Source organism: Macrotis lagotis, chromosome 1, assembly GCF_037893015.1.
Source record: "Macrotis lagotis isolate mMagLag1 chromosome 1, bilby.v1.9.chrom.fasta, whole genome shotgun sequence".
Taxonomy (NCBI): Eukaryota; Metazoa; Chordata; class Mammalia; order Peramelemorphia; family Peramelidae; genus Macrotis; species Macrotis lagotis.
In genome coordinates, this window is record NC_133658.1 from 21,791,578 (window position 1) to 21,811,970 (window position 20,393).

General features: G+C 45.3%; 1 protein-coding gene across 4 annotated transcripts in view; it reads left to right on the forward strand.

Moving 5' to 3' along the window:
* EXOC6B (exocyst complex component 6B) overlaps positions 1 to 20,393 on the forward strand; it is a 525,494-nt gene that overhangs the window by 22,068 nt on the left and 483,033 nt on the right. The window contains exon 1 of one of the 4 annotated variants that reach the window (XM_074195713.1): positions 1 to 20,393. This exon is cut by the window's right edge and continues 9,376 nt beyond it. The exons of the other annotated variants lie outside the window; for them this stretch is intronic. The gene's annotated coding sequence lies outside the window, so the exon portion shown is untranslated. 4 annotated transcript variants of the gene reach the window in all.

Genomic DNA, 20,393 nt, shown 5'->3' on the forward strand with positions numbered 1-20,393 from the left:
GTGAGAAAAGAATTTGATTTTTCAAGTTGAAATTTAAAATCTGGTCATCCCCATCCTTCATCAGTGAACAGTGATTTATTAAGTGCCAACCATGGGATGGAACAGAGAAAAGTGCTTAACAAATATTATTTCACTTACTTCTCACAGCAACTGAGTGAGGTGGGTGATATTACCATCTTCATTTCACACATGAGGAAACTGAGGCAAGATAAAGTGACTTACCCAGGATCACACAGCTTGTAATTGTTGAGGTAGAATTGGAACCCAGGACATCCAGGCTCCAGGCCCAGAACTCTATGCCATCTTATGCCACCTGGTGCCACCTAGTACCATCTAGGGATGATCCACCTGGAGAAGGCCCCAGGGAGGTTGGCTGTTACCAGGCAAGGAGGAAAGCCAAGCTGAGGGAGGTTCCAGGAGGAGACAGCATAGTTTGGGAGTCAAGAGGGAAAGGAAGGACAGTCTGGGCCCCACCCCAGTGGAGGCCTCAGCAGGAGCTTGCCAGTGGGAGAAGTGGGCAGACCTCACCCCAGGATGGAGCTGGATGCCTTTCAGGCATGGCAGACCCCGTTTAGGGCTTATCCACTGAACAAATCATGAATGAAGGATAGCACAAGGAGATTGCTATGGAATGAGGAAATCCCACTAAGCGCAGCAGCCAGACAAAGCATCCGTGGCACAGTACTGGGTGTGGGCTTACTGAGCCAAGCAAGCAGGAATGGCTCTCCACCTCGGAGCATCTGTTCTGATGGGAGGAGTAGGGGTGGGCCCTGGGCAGCCAATGGCCAGGGCTGGAGATATTTGGGAAGTGATGGCCGGGCCTGGTTCTAGGCATCCCAGTGAGGAAGTGACAGCAGTGAAGGTAATGTGGCATGGGCATGGTGTGGGCATGGCAGGAAGTCCATAGAAATACACCCAGGATCCATTACACTGTCACATTGAACACTCGGTCTTGACACTGAATTAATTGACTGTTTCCCCTTCTGTATTTCTGTCTGTTCTCTGTTTTTTTTTTGCAAGGCAATGGTGTTAAGTGACTTGTCCAAGGCCACACAGCTAGGTCATTATTAAGTGTCTGAGGTCAGATTTGAACTCAGATCCTCCTGGCTCCAGGGCCAGTGCTTCATCTACTGTGCCACCTAGCCACCCCTCTGTGTTTTGTTAATGCTTTATTGTCATGCTTTGTGTTACCGCTATTGCTAACTCTTCCAGACTTTTGCCATCTGAAAAGTAGCTCATCCTTCTCATCCCTCAACTTGTTCCATCAGAGCAGACCCTGACCTGGTCTTGTTCCCAAATAGCTGTCTGCTTCACTTTGCCTCTAGTTTACTCTCTTCTGAAATCATTGCTGCATTCCAAGTTCTTAAGCCTCTCAAAATTGTTTTTCTTCATTATCAGTGGAGTTTTCTTGGTTTTCTCATGTCTTCTTTGGTCGTTTCTTGTAACAATAGTATTATTTTTTCTCTTTGTGCACCATAATTTTGTCAGCCATTCCTTATCTGCTGATCATCTACTTTGCTTTTGTCAGCGTGGGTTTTGAGAATTATAATAGGTTCATGGCAATGGAGAGCTGGAGAAGTCTTCAAGGTCCAGTTCAACCGCCTCATTTTACAGAGCAGAAAACACTCCTGAGGGCAGGCTCTGCCTCATTTTTGTGTTGGTTGCCCGGTCCCCAGGGTGGTAGCTAGGACATCATCAGCAGAGGCTGAAACAATGTGGAGCGACTGATTCATGGAGACATGGGCAAGGTCAGGGACTCTCCAACTCAAAGATGATTGAGTGGCTGAGCTGGAATTCGAACCTGGGTGTGGACTCTCCCTTCAGAGCTCTTTCTACTAGACGAATCTTTGGGAGGACTCAGGTCTCTAGCTTAGCTCTCACATGTAATAGCGGCATGACTCTATGTCAATCACTTTGTCTCTATGACCTTGTTCCCATCTCTTTAAAATGGGGGCAGCAATCCCTGGATTGCTGTCAAAGAGCTAGAGAAGCAGTCTTTCCTGTTGTGGACCAGGGATTTCTATATCGTGGGAAGTTTCCTCCACGTATGCTGGGCACTGTCTTCTCTCAGAGAGCTGCTGGGGCTCCTAGGCCTCTGGTGATGTGCCGACAGCCGCAGGTGCCACCCGGCTCCGGGACGGACTCTCTCTTCACAACCCCAGAGAAGCCTGAATTAGATGCTGGGGCAATAGGAAATGTGGGTCTCAAGAGCTGTGGCTGACTCTGGGATCTTCAGATACACACACACACACACGCCTGTGTGCCTGTTGATGTGTGTTCATGGTCATATGTATGCGTGTAGACATGCACATATATCTATACACACATGTGCACACACCCACACAATATAGGTATACGTCCTTGTGCGTGTGTTCACATGCATGCATGTATAATGTGCGTATGCACACACATGCACCTATCCTCTGGACAGAATCTCCAGGAATGTGCAATGCTGGTAGGGTTGTGACAGCACTGGCTGGCCACGCGGTTCCTTGCTCTGTGGAGGTTCTGCATCTAATGCACAGGGGCCTCCTTTAGGCTCGTCCTCCATTCCACGCAGACAGGGGGTGGAGGGCTGGTGGCCTGGCTCTAGTTGGCCTGCCCAGGTCCCAGGCTCCTGTCTGTACGCTCCCTGCAGCTTGTCTTTGAGCATATTTTCGTGCTGGTTTGATGGTTTCATTCCTCTGCACGAGAGATATGATGTCCAATAAATCGTGACTGCCATACATTTATTTGAATGAGTGTTGATGGATTTCTTTGCTTGTATTGGGGCAGGTCTATACTTCCTGTTCCCCTCCAATGCCTTCAGGTGTTTCGAAGGTGCTTGTTCAGTCTTCACATCCCCAAAGAATTCCTCTTTGTCTCACTTTACTTGAGAAGTTAGATGGGGACCAGGGCTCCCTTTTAGGAGGAAATGGGCCCCCTGTGAGAACCCTGGGCTCGAGGCCCAGCTGGAAGTCCCCTGGGTCATGGGCCTGACTCCCTGGAGTTGGAGGAGAGTGAGCTGAGTTAGGATTTTACTCTTTAGCAGCATTTCACTTTGGTTTGCTTCAACCGACATCAATTGGCACAAGGTCAACAGCCCGTGATGGAGAGCAGAATGATCAGAGTTGGACTCTGGACTCTGATACTTCTGTGACCTTGGGGAAGTTTCTTACTCTTTTGGTGATTCAGTTTCTTCATCTGTAAAATGAGGGGGTTGATCTAGATCATTTCCAAGGTCAGTTCTTTTCTAAATGTAATCCTATGGAGAGAGAGAGAGAGAGAGAGAGAGAGAGAGAGAGAGAGAGAGAGAGAGAGAGAGAGAGAGAGAGAGAGTGAGTTTGTATTTGCCAAGTTATGTGCTAGGGTTATTACAAAGACCAAAATGAACACTTTGCTCATCTTCTGCTAAGCTTTTCCCCTCCCCCCCAAATCTTTGTCTCCCTCCTGCCCCCTGTCCCCCTGCCTAGATCATTTTCCCAACCTAGAATTCCCTCCCTCTCAAAGGTTTGCCGACCCAAATCTTACTGCCTTCTACAGTCCAGCTCCCATCCTTGAAGAAGCCTCTGCAGTCAGTTTGATACCTCATTGAACTCCTCTTCTAGCAGTGAGCCTCTGCATTAAATAGTTCATCCCCTAGAATGACATGGAGGCTAGTGTTTGGAGTGCAGCAGTTGATGGCCATGCCCTCTGCAGGCAATAGTATTCTTGGGGCTGGTGTTGGCCAGCAGAGTGGGTGACAGGAAAAGGGGACTTGTTGGGTGGCATGACACAAAGATGACTAATGACCAACAGGGGAAGCCTGACTCAGTCTTGAGATAGTGAGTCCTCTCCCATTAGAAGTCTCCTGGGTGGGAGCTTGAGTTCTGAGTTCGAGGTAGGGGCTGGAGCCCAGGAGTCTGTTTGTGACCTTAGGGAGTAGCCAGCCAATGATATCGCATTGGTTTCAGACTGTTTTGAGTCTGCATAGCTTGTTTTCCTGACCTCATTGCAGAGCATTCTGCCCCAGGGGACCCCCAGCACCAGGGCTTGGAGGCAACCGGTTCAGCTGGACCATCATGTACTTGATGGGGAGCCTGTGTCTTAATACAGAAGGGGAGAGCTTCTCTGGAGCTAATTTAAAATGCCAAATGAAGGAGCTTGTATGGGATTCTAGGGGGCCACTGGCACCCGAGGTGGGGGGCTGGCACATGAGGCCATCGCTTTTGCGGCTGGGTGTGGGGTCCATTGGAGTGGAGAGAAACTGGAGGCCAAGAGAGTCCAGGGGAAGACGCCCGGGCAGCAGGATTTGGAAATGATTGGTGCTTAACAAGGGTGGTAGGGTGGTCCAGCGGATAGAGAAGTAGGCCTGGAATCAGGAGGACTCGTCTTTGTGAGTTCAGATCTGACATCACCCACTTGCTGGCTGGGTGGCCCTGGGCAAGTCACTTGATCCTGGGTGCTTCTGTTTCCTCTTCTGTAAAATGAGCTGGAGAAGAAAAGGACAAAGCTCTCTAGCACCAGATGGGGTCAGGATGGTGCTTAATACATGATCTTTTTGGATCCCCCTCCCCAGATCTCATAGTAAAACTTCCTTATCCTTTCTTTGGTTTTGCCTGTGATTAATGATCTCATAGCAGAGATTATGGAAATACACGACTTGGCAGGATTAGGACAAACAAATTTATGGGTGAATTGATCTTTACCAGGCCTAGTACAATGGTATGTGTTTCATTGAGTAATGAATAAAAATAGCTTCTGATTTTGAGAGATGCTTTGTATTCAAGAGTTTGGATTTGAGAGAGAAGCCACTGTAAAGAGTAAAATAGGAAACAGAGAAATATGGTGATTGGTGCCCTGGGTCCAAGAATCCCAAAGTCTGATTTTTTGGTAATCGAGAATATGTTTTTATTGATGATTCAATGGGGAATATTTTCAGTCCATGACCACTGACTACCCTATCTTTCAAGTACAGAAAGTTTTGCTCCTGTCCATCACTGCCTGGAAAATAAAAAATGGAAGGTATAGGATGGTTGGGTGGGACCAAAGCCCCTGGCCATCCTTCTCTGAAGGCAGGTCTTCCACTACCACGTCTGTGAGCTTTGTTCATTCATGGGCCATGTTGCTTCTTCCCACATGGACCAAATGTCATTGCCTGAGAGTGCGCTCTGGTTTTTCTGGGATGTCCCATGGTGGTGGTCTTGCCTGGCATCCATCGTGGCCTGGGTGGCTCCCCTCAGAGCTGCCCCTAACTAATAGCATTCTCTGAACCTTGCAGCCTCCTTCCCACTTTGGGAGCCCAGCTTGGAGCAGAAGTTGGGAGTGGGTTCTTCTTTACCTGAGATCACTCTTTGCAGGGCCCTTAAGCCCCCTCTCCCCTCTCATTTCAAAACTTCTGCTTTCCAGACATACTCTTGGAATGTCAGTGTCTATTTTGACCATGCTTTGCTAATGATGACCACATGCCTATGTTTCTGAGCTGGAGCAGCTTGGCCTTTACTGGTGGAAGTGGCCTGGGCTTCTCACAAAAGAGGGCCCCCAAGAAATTGGTTGGTCTGTCTTTCTTTTGGTTCTTCTTTCTCTCCTTCCCCCCTCCATTCCTGGTATTCTCTCTTTCTTCTCTCTGTCAAACTGCTTCATATCACTCTTGAGTTGAGAGAGAGAGGGAGAGAGAGAGAGAGAGAGAGACAGACAGACAGACAGACAGACAAAGAGAGAGGTGCTAGAAGCATACATTCTAAAAAACATTTTGGTTGTTCTCTGTTCTCTGAGAGACTCAATCCTGAATTTCATTACATTGGGTTCTTTTTGATTGTTCTTAAACACAACCTCATTGACTTTTAGACGGCACTAAATCTGGCCCTTGCCTTTCAACTTGAATCTGGAAAGCTTTCTCTGCCCAGCTGGCCAGATTGCTAGGCTAAGCCTTACTTTTGTTTTCTGTCTTCAGACTCTTGCCCTTTTTGCTTCTCTTTTTTAGTGTTGGAAATTAGGGGGCCATCTCTTGTCTAAATTTCTACTATTTGAGCACTGATTTTTTTCCCTTGCCTTGCTTCCATCCTACCCATTTAAGAACCCCACCAAAACCTGTCCCACAACCCTTCTGAATTGAATTAAATGCTTTTTTTTTGCATTTATATATATTTTAATCAAAGGATTCTTTCCTCCAATTAGAGAACTGTCCAGTTTTCATGTCTTTGAAACTCTCATTTTCCAGCTTCGAAAGTCTTAAGTGGAGGTAGTGGGGTAATGAAGATCATGATAATATCCCACATTAGTTTTAGACCCTTTTAATAAGAAAACACAAGGGACACTGTTTTGAATAGTTGAAGTTGTCATCCTGAAGGGAACAGTGATAGTGTTATGTCAATTAAAAAATAAAAAATAAATCTGGGAACCAAGATTTCTTTTAATAAAAAATGATTAGAGATGACTAAAGTCCATGTCTAGTCATAGGTTTTTGGCCACTTAAAACTGAAGTGATTTAAATTCATTAATTTGATACTATATGGGTTAGGCCATTTCCCAAGTTATCATGGGACTGGTGAAGAGGGCACAATGTGTTCATCAAAATCCCGGGAGTGTGGTTGACTCTCAGGGGGTCAACCCTGGAAGAAGCTGCCAGATTGGACAGGAATCTTGTTTTTCCTATCTGGAAATTCTAAGAGAAAAGTCAACTCTACTATCAGCTTCCTTATTCCTGCCTGTTAGAATTAGTGAAAAATCTAAAGTAGAGAAATTGAGTTTGATTGCTTTCCAGTACATTGATTAACTAGAACTAAATTATTGTCCTAGTAGAAGTCCTTGGCCTTGCTTTGGTGACTTGATGAAAATTATTGTTAGGGTAGGGGACCTGTAAGTGTGTGAAAGATGGTTTGTACATTCTGATCTTAGGGTCAGAGCTGGAAAGCACTCTTGAAGTAAGTGGGGCAACCCTAACGTCTGACTCCTGCAGAGGAGGACCCTGGGTCTTGGTGGGATCCAGAGGTGGGATTTGAACCCAGGACTTCTTGCCACTTAACTTCACAAAGTGCCTCTACTTTATAGACGTTCTCTTCATTAACTGACCTTTTCTTTATGGTACAAAAGTACTTCAACCAATCTTTCATTTGTCAAGTCCAAATTTGTTCGGCCTCACTGTAGATTCTCAGTTCAGTTTGATAGTGAGACCTGAAACTGGTCCCAGGAAGCATGACAAATATCCAGTGAGAGCCAGTCCACAGCCCTTTCCAGAACCTATAGCATCCTTAACCACACACAGCTGTAATGCAGTTTTAAAAAGTTGAACCCAAATCGTTCATTTTCCTATTTAATGAACCAGAAGAGTCTTTGTTTGTTTTCTAACTCAGTTTAATGGAGACACGTTCTTAGAGTAGCAGTCACGTTCAGGTGTGTCTGTGTAGGGTTAACAGTGAAATGGAGGGATTTCTGCCTCCCGAATTTACTCCACAATGGAAGCAAGTCTTCAGCGCAGAGACAGAGGATGCTTCGACTGGCCACTTGCTAAGTCACAGCGCTTGCTTTGAATTGCTTTTCCTCTGGACTTTGAACTAACTCCTCGGCCCGACCTATGGCTTTGCTCTCTCTTTGCCCTTGTCAAGGGCCAGAGGGAGGGAATTTGTCATATACTTGAGGAAATGGAACTGAAATTGTTGATTTTCCTGAGTGGTTTGGAGCCCTATTTTTATACATCCTGTGTTTTATTGCCGGACTCGGAGAGTTAGTGTTTTTCTGACACCCCGTTCCCTTTCTTTCCCTTCTTTCCCCTCCCCTCCCTGTTATACGCTTCCACACAGGAAAAAGATACAATTTTATTTTTTTTCCAAAGGATGAATTCAGAAAGTGATGGTTAAGTTCCAATGGATCCTCATAATGTCTCCTTCCTCTATTTTTAGATTAGTTTTTAGTGTTCTGTGTGAGTTGGCTAAAATGGAATAATCACAATTATTTCCATATAGTGGATCCACAAATACTTATTGAATGAAAGTTATTTTTTTGGTTGGGGGGGGCGGTTGACATGAGTAAGGAGTAATTTCCTAGTTTGGTCCTAGTTGGAGTGGAGTGTTTCTGGGATATTATTTTCAGTTACTAGTATGTGTGTGTTTTCAGAGGGGAATGCAAGCCAGGAGCTGGAGAGGTAAGCCTTGGGAGTCGGCCCCTGGACAGAGTGGGTCAGAGGTTGCAGTGGCCCCAGATGGAGCAAGGGAACAGCTTAGGACCTTGGGATGCAGTAATTCATCTCAAAAAGGCCTAGGGGTTTCAGCAAACTGAAAGTTCAGTAGGAGTGGACAGGATCCTTTGGCCTTCAAGAAAACCGATCTCAGGCTCTGTTAAGAAATGTTCCTGGGGTCCACAGCTCCCTTATACTAGGTTCTGGTTAGACCCATTGGAGCATTCTGGTCAGGTCTGGGGACCTCCAAGAGGATGGCTGTTGAGAAGTGGAGAGTGTCCAGACCAAGGCCACCAGGTGGGTGAAACACCTGGGGATCGGGTCGATGAGGATTGGGTGAACAAACTGGGCAGGGCTGACCTGGAGAAGAGAAGACTAGGTGGGGTGTCGGGGGTGTTGGGGGCACCGTCTTTGGGAGTTTGTAGGATAGTTTGGAGAGGGTAGTCCTGGGGGAGCTCTGGGAACTCCAGGTTTGTCTCTGGGCCCTCTACTCCCCACAGAATGACCCTTGTGGCCTCCAGGATCAAATACAGCCTCCTGTTTCCCCTGACTTTATCCTCTCCTAGTCTAATTCCACCTTCCTTTCGTCTTGCGTTCTGCTCCTTTCCTGGGGCCAGACCCACCATTCTGGCCTCTCCTAGGTCTCCTGCTTGGAAGGCTTCCCCCATTCCTCAGCCCCTGGGGAGCCAGACTCCCTTTAGAGCTCAGCTCAAGGGTCTCTTTCTGCTTTCCCCTCCTCTTCACTTGGGATTTCTTTTATCAAGTTTTCATATATATCAGAAATCAGAGGCTTTTAATTTTACTTAATACTTTAGATTCTCTCTTAAAGAGGTCTTTGGTTTGGAACTCCTATCTGCGACTGAGTGTGTGTGACTTCACCTACCCTGCTGAGTTGGCCCTGGGACCATGGGCACATCCTGGTCAGCCAGCTGATGGTGCCTCCCCCCCCCCCCCCCAAGGCCCCAGGAGCTTCCTCCAGGCCCACAGAGCCAGGGACACTGAAAGGAAAGATGGGGGCAGCCAGGAAAACCTTTCTGAGCCACCTACTCCTTGAAGCCCTGGATGCCCCAAGGTAGAAGTGTCAGTGGCTGCCCTGAAGGATGGACCTGAAGAAGCTGGGCTGATGAGACCCTGAGAGATGCCCAGTCTGGTGACTGCCCGTTGGTTTGCTTCAGCAGCCTTGGTTGGCAGTGACCTACTTACATTTAGCTTCATGCCCATGGAGATCACCAGCTTTAGAAATACCAGATGGGCTCCAATTAGAGCTTTTATTCAGTGGAGGCCCCGCCACCTCAAGGCGGGGTGGGCAGGTGCATCCTTCATGACTGCCTTGTCAGAGAGAATGTGGCACTCTCTGAGCCTCTGGGTCAAGAGATGGCAACTGTCTGGGAGAGGGAAGTGGCGAGAGGGGACACTTGGGACCCAGGTGGGTAACTTTACACCTGCCTGGCCTGAAAGTCAGTCCAAATGTGACTAGCTCTCCGATAAGGACAACCCCTCACCTTTAGAGCTCCCCAAGGTGCTCGGATGTTGGCAGTGTGTGGGGAATGTTTGTCTCCCTTTTCACTGATGAGGAAGCAGGCTCTGGGACATTCATTGCTTTGTTTGTGATCACCTGGTGCCCCTGGTGGCTCGAAGCTCATCTTTTAGCCCCATCTTGTGTCTCTAGCCTTTAGTAGGCCTACTCTCTTTGTGGACCTCATCTTCTCCTTCCTCCCTTCCTTCCTCCTTCTCCTCCTCCTCCCTTCCCCCCACTTACAGCTTCCTTGGAGGAGCTTATGAGAATACCTATTGTGTATCATACAAGGTAGAGCAGCACTCCGTACGAGGTGCTCCAGGAATATTTGAGGAAAGAGAAACTTTGGACTCAAATCCAAGAGGGCTTCATCGGAGGAGGTGGCACAGGCAGAGCCTTGGACCAGAAGGACTTGTTTCTGCTCTTCGAAAGTGTATAAAATCTGCACACAGCAGTCATTATTTTAGAGATGAGGGACATTTGTTTAACTTGTGAAAGATAGTTTACCTAGTTTAAATTTCTTGACTTGAAGGCCTTGGAAAAGTTTGAGCTTTAAAAAATATCAAATATCAAATAGGGATCAGTGGATTGAGCACCAGGAGTCAGGAGGACCTGAGTTCAAATGCGGCCTCAGACACTTAGTAATTTTGTGTAATTATAGCTGTGTGACCTTAGGCAAGTTACTTAACCCCACTGCCTTGCAAAAACTAAAAACTAAAAAAAATAAAATAATTTCCAAGTCTCTTGATACTTAACAGGTAACCAGAATCTCTCTGCCATTGTTGATTTTATGTTCACAGAGGACATGTCCCATTGCATACACAATCAATCTTCCTGACTCAGGCAGAGCAGACACATTCCTTATAGCTTGTCCTGGGCTCTTTAGCTTGATTTTTGTTTTTTTTTGAATTAAAGGAAAAGACAACAAAAGAAACAAACCCAGAAAAGGGTTTGGGATTTCTAGCTGTCATCATTTCTTACTGATTCCATGCTAGCTTATGACTTCATTCAGGGGGTAGGGGTCTTTGGAAGGCCACCTTAGTGTTCTGAGGGATCCCTTAAGGCCCCCCCCCCCCGACTGTGGATGATTACAGAGCTTGCCTTAGGTGTTTTGTTGTTGAAAACTCCCCCATTCTCTTCCTGAGTTCTTGTTTGACCATCTGGTTGACTTTGCCATCTTTGATTGAGTCACTTGGAGTCTTTGTGCCAATCTCCTTAGTACCAACATGGTGGTGGTTCTCTCTCTCTCTCTCTCTCTCTCTCTCTCTCTCTCTCTCTCTGTGTGTGTGTGTGTGTGTGTGTGTGTGTGTGTGTGTGTGTGAAAGCTTCAGAAAGGGGCCAAGTTCATGTGTTGATTCTATGTCACTGATCCCTCTCCTGGAGGTAGAGGAATTGTTCTTTTGGAGAGAGTATACTTCCTCCTCCTCTTTGTTCTCTCTCCTCCCTTTTCATCTGTGACTTTTGAAGAGAGGGTGTCTTTGAATTGAGGCTGCCCAGTTCATTTCCTGGTATGTGTTTGTATGGCCTTTTCTTGGATTTGCAGCCTTTGCCCGGACTGCTGCAGGAGCCTTTTCTGCTGACCATCTTGAGATCCTTTTGCTTCAGCCCCAGCGCACGCCCATGATTTAGAAAGCCTGAAAGGGAGGCCGTACGTCATCTCTCCAGTGAGGCATCTTAGAACAAAAGCGGGTTGCTCTAGAATGGCTAGGCTCTTGGGAGCCTTGGCCACAGTTTTCCTGATGCATTTGCATTTATTTGTGTGGAAAGAATCCATTTTCTAGAATCTTAGCAAAAGTCACATGGAAAGAACTTCTCTGTTACTGTGAGGCAGTATTTGTTGTTCCCAATGATCTTTTTCTATTTTGCTTAAAACTTGCAGAAGTTTTTAGATTGTATTTAAGAGGCAGCAAAGGTGTATTAGATGAGTTAGTGGACTTGGAATCAAGAATATCTAGATGCAGATTCAGCCTCTGACATTTGCTGTTAGTCTGACAATGGGAAAGTCAGTTAAGTTTTTCTCTGAATCCTGCTCAGTGAAGTGGAAATAATAATAGCTCTAAATACTTGGCAAGTATCACATGGTTATGGTGACGCTCAAGTGAGATAATGTATGTAAGGCACTTTAAAGTGAGATATTAATGCCATGTTATTATAAATAGTTATCTTTAACTTCATTAAAAAAGAAGATAAGTAGGAAATACACCTCATGTTTTATCAGATCTTGTTGAATTTGACTCTTGAATGATTGGCTTGGTTCACTTTTAATCTTTGAATTTCAAAATTCTTTCTGATTCATCTATTTTTCATTAAAAGGATGAGTAATTGTCATGTCTCCAGCCATCTGGATTTCTCTGGGATGAGGCCAACACTGTAATTTCAGATATGAAAGCCTTGGTTATAGCAAAATCTCCTGCACATTTTTTTTTTTTTTACCTTTGTCTTGGACATCACAGCCTTCATTTGTTTATCTGCTTCCTAGTGACTGTTAGGAGAATCAAATAAGATAATGTAAAGCACCTGGCACTTGTGAAGTACTGGATGAAATGTCAGCTTGTAGGATTAATTTTTGACTTCGTACCAATATGTCAGTGGATCTATGATCTCATTGATGTGAACATTCCTATCCTCACCTTCTCAATCTGTATTTAAAAAAATTTTTAAATTTATTTAAGGCAGCTGACTTGCCCAAGGTCACACAGCTAGGTAATTATTAAGTGTTTGAGGCTGGATTTGAGCTCAGTTTCTCCTGACTCTAGGGTCAGTGCTCTGTCCACTGGGCTATCTAGCCGCCCCTCATTCTGTATTATGAAGAACTTCGCAGTTGTGTTATACTGTCTAAAATTCAGGTCCATCTCAACCCAGTGTTCTGGGAGTATTTGAATCTCTTAAGGTTATATAGATAATATCAGAATAGTAGGGATGTCCAAGAAATAAGTTTATTTCTTGCTTGGTAAGTTGGGCCTACCTTTTCTGTCTCTAAATACCTTTCGTGATTTTTTTTGGTTTCTTGAACAGTTCGTTATTGGTAATAAAGCCGATTTAGACCCACCATGTTTCTTTTGGTTGCCCTTTGACTCCCAATTCTGATGCTTCAGAGATTGTGGAGTTCCTTGATTTGTTGCCATATACTACTAGTAGAAAAAAAAATTAGCATGAAAAGATGGCATTTCATTTCAGGGAAATACCTGGGGTCATTGAATTTTCTTGTTTGACTCATCTCTCATTTCTATTTGATTTTGAGCTCAGCCCATTGTCCTTCTCTCTTGTCTGTCAAAGTTCTGTATACCAATGGGACCAGTTCAGTGGGCTGCAACCATTTGCAAAGTAGTACCTCATTATCTGCACAACTGGGACAAGAGAATAATGTATGCTTTGTTTTTCCCTGTTTGGCTTATTAGATTGAACAATTTTGTGTAATTATAGCTCTCATTTGAAATGTCTGATGGCATTCTGAAACTTGATTCAATCAGCAGAATGTCATACACAATTGGTATATCTGGTGGATCTCCTTTATCATTTATGGAGAATCCTTCTGTCATCTTCCATGGCAGGATGCCAAGCAGATTTTTTCTTTTAATCTCCTTGTTGTCATTTATGAAATAATTATTACACTTTTTAGAGCTACCCTCAGAAGACTAAAGTACTGTGATGGGAAGTGTACTTGGTCTATTTGAGTTCTAGTCTCAGGTCTGCTAAGAACATACTTTTTTAATTTTAATTTTTAATTTAAATGACAAAAAAGCATTTCTGCATTCACAGCAGTACTCACAAAAACATTGTATCTGAAATTACCAATTTTACAGTCCATATATATATATGCATGTGTGTGTGTGTGTGTGTGTGTGTGTGTGTGTGTGTGTGTATATATATGTTTTTTGTAAGGCAATGGGGTTAATGACTTGCCCAAGGTCACACAACTGGGTAATTATTAAGTGTCAGACTGGATTTGAACTCAGATCCTCCTGACTCCATGGCTGGCGCTCTATCCACTGCACCACTTAGCTGCCCCCATATATTGTTTTAAAAAATATAAATTGCAAACATTGCTTTCACAACTGCCCTGCTTGTACTTCCTCCATCTTTTTGGGCAACTGTATTTCTAATCCCTGCTTTATGGTTAGCACTTCTTCTTGGAAAATTGAGAGAAAGGGAAAAAGAAACTCCTTATAAAAAGCAAGTTAAGCAAAAGTGGGTTCTCTGTGGTACATAGTAGGTGACTAATAAATATTTTAAGTACTTTGAATCCATCACTGCTGTGTCAGAAAGTGGTGCCAGTGTTTCATTATGAAGTTCATTGAAGAAAAAGTTGGATATTGCATTGTTAAAACTTCCTTAATCTTTCAAAGTTATAGTTGTTTAAAAAGTTATCCCTATAAAATTTCATTAAGGTTCTTAAAGGAAACTTGTTTCTTCTTCTCCTCTTTGTTACCATTGTATCATCATATAGCACCTTTCAGTTGTTCGTGTAAATTTACCTTTGTTTCTTTGGATTTGTGTAACTGTATTTCAAAGTTTCTATTCAGAAATACTTGAAAATTTCTGTTCCATTAAAAGTTCACCTCTCTCTCTCTCTCTCTCTCTCTCTCTCTCTCTCTCTCTCTCTCCCCCCCCCCCCCCATAAAATGATGTTCAGCTTTTCAGGATTAAAACTCTCCTCAAGTTTGGTAAAAGCTGCCCTGTCTTGTCTGATCCTCTCTTTGGTTCTTTAGTATTTGACAACTTCTTTTAAATGCTTACAATATATTTTTTTAATGTGGGAGGCTTGGGTTTTGCTCTGGATTTCCTGGAACCTCTCTTTTGAGGTCTTTCAGGAGATGCTGCTGCCTTCTGTTTGCTCTTTTCTTTTTTGGTTTTGGTCAGTCTTAGAGGTTTACTTCTACAGTGCTACAAAGTTACAAAACTCAACGCAAAAATATTCTAGTGTTGGCTAAGGAAAGCCAAGAGTGTACTTTGCATTTTGCAGATTAGCCTGTAAGCTTCTCAAGGAACCATAGCTTCAGAGGGCTGACTTTTTGATGAGGCATCACCCAGGGATTGGCAAAGAACAACCCATTTACCAGTTTCTGAGATGTGTGTGTGTGTGTGTGTGTGTGTGTGTGTAAATAAAAGGAGTCATTCACACCAGTGAATAAAAGGGCCAGACACAAAGTCTATACTAATTTCCAGGGTATTTTTACCTCAAGAGAAAAAAAAAGTTCAAGGAAGCAGATTGATTCTAGACCTAGCTTTATCTAAAATGTATGTGGAGTGAGTTGCATCAGATCATGTCCTCTTTTCTTAAAGAACTGGTCAGTAAGTAGTCGTTGGGTCACCCATATTTATCAAAAGGTATCCAGGACAGAAGGAAAAAGTGTTGCTGATTTGGGGTGGGCAAGGCCTCAGGATCTTGATATTCTTGCCTCATCTGACTCTGGTAGTTTTCTACTCTCGAGGGTTGGTTACAAACTGAACTGTCTTGTTTTATTGGGAAGAACTGGAGCTAGAGGGATGGAGTCATAGTGGTCTGGACAGAGGATCCTTGACTTCCAGGAGATCAGGACTTTCTCCCTGTGCATGGGGGTGCTGACAACATCTGTCTGGTCATGAACTTGGCCTAAGGGACCTCTCTCCTGACCAGCTGCCCTCAATTAGGAAATCCTCCATAAATAAAACTTCATATCAACTTAGTGTTTTTAAAAAGGAAAGAAAAAAAATTAAAATTTTGATGGTCTAATTTGTTGAGATCAGGGGCCCAGATATTGTTTTATTATGAGGGTATGAGGATTGAAAGTTCCCATCCCAGCTGCTGTGTGTTGGTGGCAGAGGAGGGGGCTCTGGTCTTGTCTTCAGTGGGACAGAGAGGAGTCATTATGCTTCCTCCTTTCTTCTGTCTCTATCTCTCAGCTCCCTTGCTGTGTGATCACTATATCCAGGCAGCCCTTCATCACTCCTTCCGGAAATTCTTTTTATCTTCATCTGGATTCTCAGATCCCATGTGTCTTTGGATAGGGAGGAAGCCTCATTTTCCTTTACATTTTTCCATAAGTGGATAATATTTCCATGATGTGAGGCCCTCCAGTATATGCTCTGTTGGCTTTTGGCTTCTGTTCTTTCTCCTTCCTCTTAGGGGATTTTGATTTGGAGCACGAGCACCCTCTGTTGTCATATCTGCAGTAGTGAGAAGGAGTGAGTCCAGCCTTGTTGGAACTAGAATTTGGGGAGGAGCTAGAACTTTGCTCTGGTGTGTCTGCTGGTAAAGCCGGAGCTGCAGAGGGCATGATGCCCTGCCCCTCTTGTAACCTTTGCCTCTGTCTTCAAAGAGACTTTTGACTCCTCCTTCAGGGACCTTTTTATCTTGAGGTTGGCCCTTTCCTTGGAAGGCAGCGTGTCCTCTTACATTTGTAGAAAAATGGAGCTGTCTTCCCAGGACTTCTGCCTTTTATCACCTGGTCTTCCTCTGTATCCTCTCTGGTTCTGAAAGACAGGCCGTTTTCATTTATCATTTCTTGAAATAATGATCCTGGGAGTGGATGGGAGGAGCACCAGGACAGAATGGTGTCTCAAAAAGCTAGAGAGAAGAGAGGATTTAGGAGGAGCAGGTGGTTAAGGGGCAAAAGATGCTGAGTGGTCAAGGAGGATGAGGGCTGAGAAAACGTATTTAATTGGGCAACTGACAAATCATTTATACTTTTTGGGGGAATAGCTTCAAATCACATAATAAAGTTAGAAACCAGATTGCAGAGGATTTAAAAGAGGGTAATCAGGAGAGAGGATGGTACCCAATGTAGGCTGATTTTTTAAAAGGAGCTTCCCTGAGAAGGGGAGAAGAAATATAAGAAGGTAGCCAACATGGAATAGTAGGTTCCAGGGAGGGACGGGGGAAATATAAATGTGTGTGTAGGCAGCAGAGAAAGAGTCAGGAAGTAGAGACTAAAGATAAGAAGTGGGAATGGTAGAGGGGTGAGGTTCCTAGAATGCACATAGGTCAGGTTGTCTTGGCCAGGAGAAGGGCTACCTCTTATTGAGAGAAGGGGGCAGCCTTCTTTTCCTGGGTTCTTCTAGTAATTAATTGCTTAGCCTCAATTAAGTCACTGAGTATCTCAGCCTCCATTCCCTCAGTTATAAAATGTTAGAGTTGAGATAGGTTCTCCCTGCGGTCTCTTCCAGTACTAAAAAATCATTGATTCTATGACTGGTATGTAGTCATATAAAATACTATGAAAATCCATCAACAAGTATTTATATTTACAATGTCAGACATTTATTAATGATTTGGATTTAGAAAAAAGGCAAAAACCATGGCTCTTGTCCTGAAGGAGCTCCCATTCTAATGGAGGGACACCCTGCAAACTGCTATGTTTGTGGAAGATATATGCAATGTAGGTGGCTGTTTACCTTAGAGTGAAGGCTGTGGGGATTGAGAGATGGAGACTTTAGAAGAAGGTGGATTTGGGGTAAGTCTTGAAAGAAGTTCAGGAAGCTCGGTGTTAGAGCTGAAGAGGAGTGTATTACAGGCAGGAGGGGACCACCAGTAAAGATGTATGGATTCAGGGAATAGGGTGTTATCTCTGGCCTGGAGGTTTTCTGCATCTTCTCCTGGCTTATCCATCCAAGGATGCTGCTCCTTGGTCACCATGATCCCCTCTGTCTGTGTCTACTGCCTCAGGTTTTCTAGTGTTACCCAGGATACAGGTGGCCAGGAAACCTGTCAGTGGCTTGGTGAGGATTTATTTCTAGGAGAGGAGGAGGCTTCCTATGGTTCATATCTATATTTCCTATAGATTCCTGTTATTTCACAATGACGAGACAAGTGTAAACAAAACTTGTGAAAGACTAAGTTGTTGGGAGAAAACTGACAAATTTGGTTTGTAATCTTTTTGATTCATCAAATCAGTCCATTTCTGGATTCAGACCCAAGGAGGTCTCATAGGCAGTGTTCATAAGAACACCCTGTGGGAGCAAAAATGAGGAGCAAGGTGAGGGCCCAGGAATTAGGAATGGCAGGCAAAATAGGGACTCATAAATATCACATTTGTAATGTTATAGTTATGTAATATGCATTTTATATGAAAGGGGAGCATTTGTGAAGATGCATGTGAAGCTAAGTTGTTGTCACCCCCTCTCCTGCTTGCCCCTTTGACTGAAGCTGATGCTTGGTAGATGCAGGGGCTCATCTGGGGTCTCACTACGAGGAGGTGTCCCAGGATTTTATGCACTCTGATGTCTTCCCCCCCCCCGCCATCCTCAGAAAATAGACATGATGCAAAGGAGGCAGCCCAAAAAGGCAACTGGTCTCAGAGGAGTTGCAGAGGTCAGAGAATGAAACACTTTTCTTCATGCTTGAGATGTGGGGTCTTTGTATGTTGAATGTGTTAATGTCTTATCTTGGAGGGCTGGGAGGGATGAGTGGGGGTGGGGAGGACCATGTGGTCCCTGCCTGGGAGCCCGCCATGCAGAGAGCTTACCAAGTGCCCGAAACCATTTTCTAACTTGTACAAAATGATCTTCAGCCTGCTGAACATATCAGGTCTGATATCTCGGGTTGCCTTCTCGGGCCATAGCCCGATTGCTGGCATGCTGGCCCCTTCCCCAGACCCCAGAGTCCTGGTTGCTCCTATCCCTCAGTCCTGCTCCCATTCCTCTCTTGGGCTGCCAGAAGTGCCTGCTCTTCCTTCCTGTTCAGCCCGTCTGACATCCTGCAGCTTGAGCATTTGTTTCAAGCACTTTGGTTTTGTACTTTCCTGGAGCATTGATTTTCCTTAGCTTGGCAGTCGGAGTGCATCCTGAGCTGTCCAAGGACCTCTAGATTTAAAGCTGGAAGGGGCCTTAGAGACCCTCTGGTGCCTCCTTGGGCATCTCCAAGCCCTTCAAACTTGGTAAATATAGATAGCTATAACCCATAGAAACAAAAGGTTTCTGGGGGATCATCAGTAACTTTTTTCGAGAGGGTAGGGAGAAAATGAGACTTGCCCAGGATCACTCAGCTAGTATGTAGGTCAGATTTGAACTCAGATCCTTCTGGCTTCAGGATCAGTGCTCTCTCCACTGAGCCACATTTCCCCTAAGAATGTAAAGGGAATCTGAGCCCAAAAAGTCTGACATCACTGAGCTAGCCTGAATGAGTCTAAAGGCCACAGTTGAGCCCTTGTTGGGCAGTTGTTCTGGTTCCTGGCCACCAGCTGGCTCCCCTCTGGCCCTCATCTCTACTTTGATCCCTTTGGAACCTCAGACTCTGCCCATGGACTTGGCCTGAGGTCTCTAGTTGCTCTTGGGGGCTTGTTCTCCATTAGATGTAAACTTTTCGGGGGCAGGGGTTGCTTTGTTTGTTTGGATCCCTGTCCTGCACTGGGCCAGACAGGAGCCTGTCCTTAGCACAGCCCTCTGTCCCCATTGGGATTTATTCTGGCTGCCTTCTGCTCTTTTACCTAGTTGTTTGTTTGTTTTTCACTACTTCTTCCTCTGCATCTCCCTGGACCAAGAAAAGCCAAGATACCCCAGCAGAGGCATGTTGGAAATGACGGTGATGGACTGAGCTATGGCAGGAGCCTCCTAGAGGGAGGGCCACGCAGCTGATGGGATCAAAGAAGGTGCAAGGATGGGAAGTTTCTGTGCGCAGAGAGTGCCCTGGCCCTTTGGCCTGCCTTTGACATCACTGCACCTCCTTCAGTGCATGACACGTTCATTCTGAGGCTGGCAGAGCCTGGCAGAGCCTGGCAGAGCCTGGCAGGCAGAGGAGCCCTGGCTCTGCTCATCCTCAGAGAAAGATGTTCTCCCAGATTTCCTGGCTGGGCCAGCCTGGATGCCCTCACCCCAAGTGGCCTCTGCGGCCCAGCTGTCCTAGATGCTTTGGTTTTGCCTTTGTCTGAGGTGGAAGGGCTTTCCTTCAGGATCATGTGGGGCATGAAGCTGCATCTTGTTCTACTCTTGAGTCATTGTCCTTGCTGGACTCCTTGTGGTTCGTAGCTCCATCTGAGGTTATTTGATGGGCCTTGGGCCTTTCCTATTGGCCTTCCCCACTAGCTTTTCCCTCGGACCATGCAAATTAAGTTAAGGAAAGGTGGCTAAAGGGGGGGTGGGATTTCTAAGAGGATGCAACCCTTGAAGCGGAGTAGGAAAGCTCTGTATAATTTGAGTGGTTGGAAGAGTTACAGATTTTCTTGGACAGCCAAATTACAGTCTAAATTTTTTTTTTCGTGGCTCCATCTGTAAGTTTTGGGACCCACCAGAGGAGGACCAAGAGGCCCAGCTCTTACAGGATCAGGTCCATCCCAGGTAGTGACTGTAGAATTCCTCCTGTGTTAGGGCTGCCCTGCCTTCTCTCTTCCAGGTTTGTAGCAGTTCCCCCCAATGGGATCCCTCTGGACCTTCTTCTTGAAGACTGGAGCCTTGATGGGCTCTGATCTGTGTCCTGGGGGCTGGAAGGGTCTTGGGTTCCCCTTGGGCAGGGGTCCTAGCGCTGACTTCAGGAGGGGCCCCCATGCCTGAGAGAAGCAAGCAATGAGCAAGACATCCCCTGAGCCTGTTTCCTGCTGTCCTCTGCTGCCACCTGGTGACCGCCCAGCCCACCAACAGCCATGCCCACCTCATCTAGTTATCATTCACTTACCCATCCGGTGTTCTCCGGGCACATGCGGTCCGGTTTGGGCTGCCTCGGCTCTGATGGTTGCTGCATGGCAGGACGGGCCTGCAGGTACATTTGGGAACAGGATTAAAATGTAACTAGGAAGCAGTTAACAAAACAACTAAAAGTACAGGAGAACATGGATA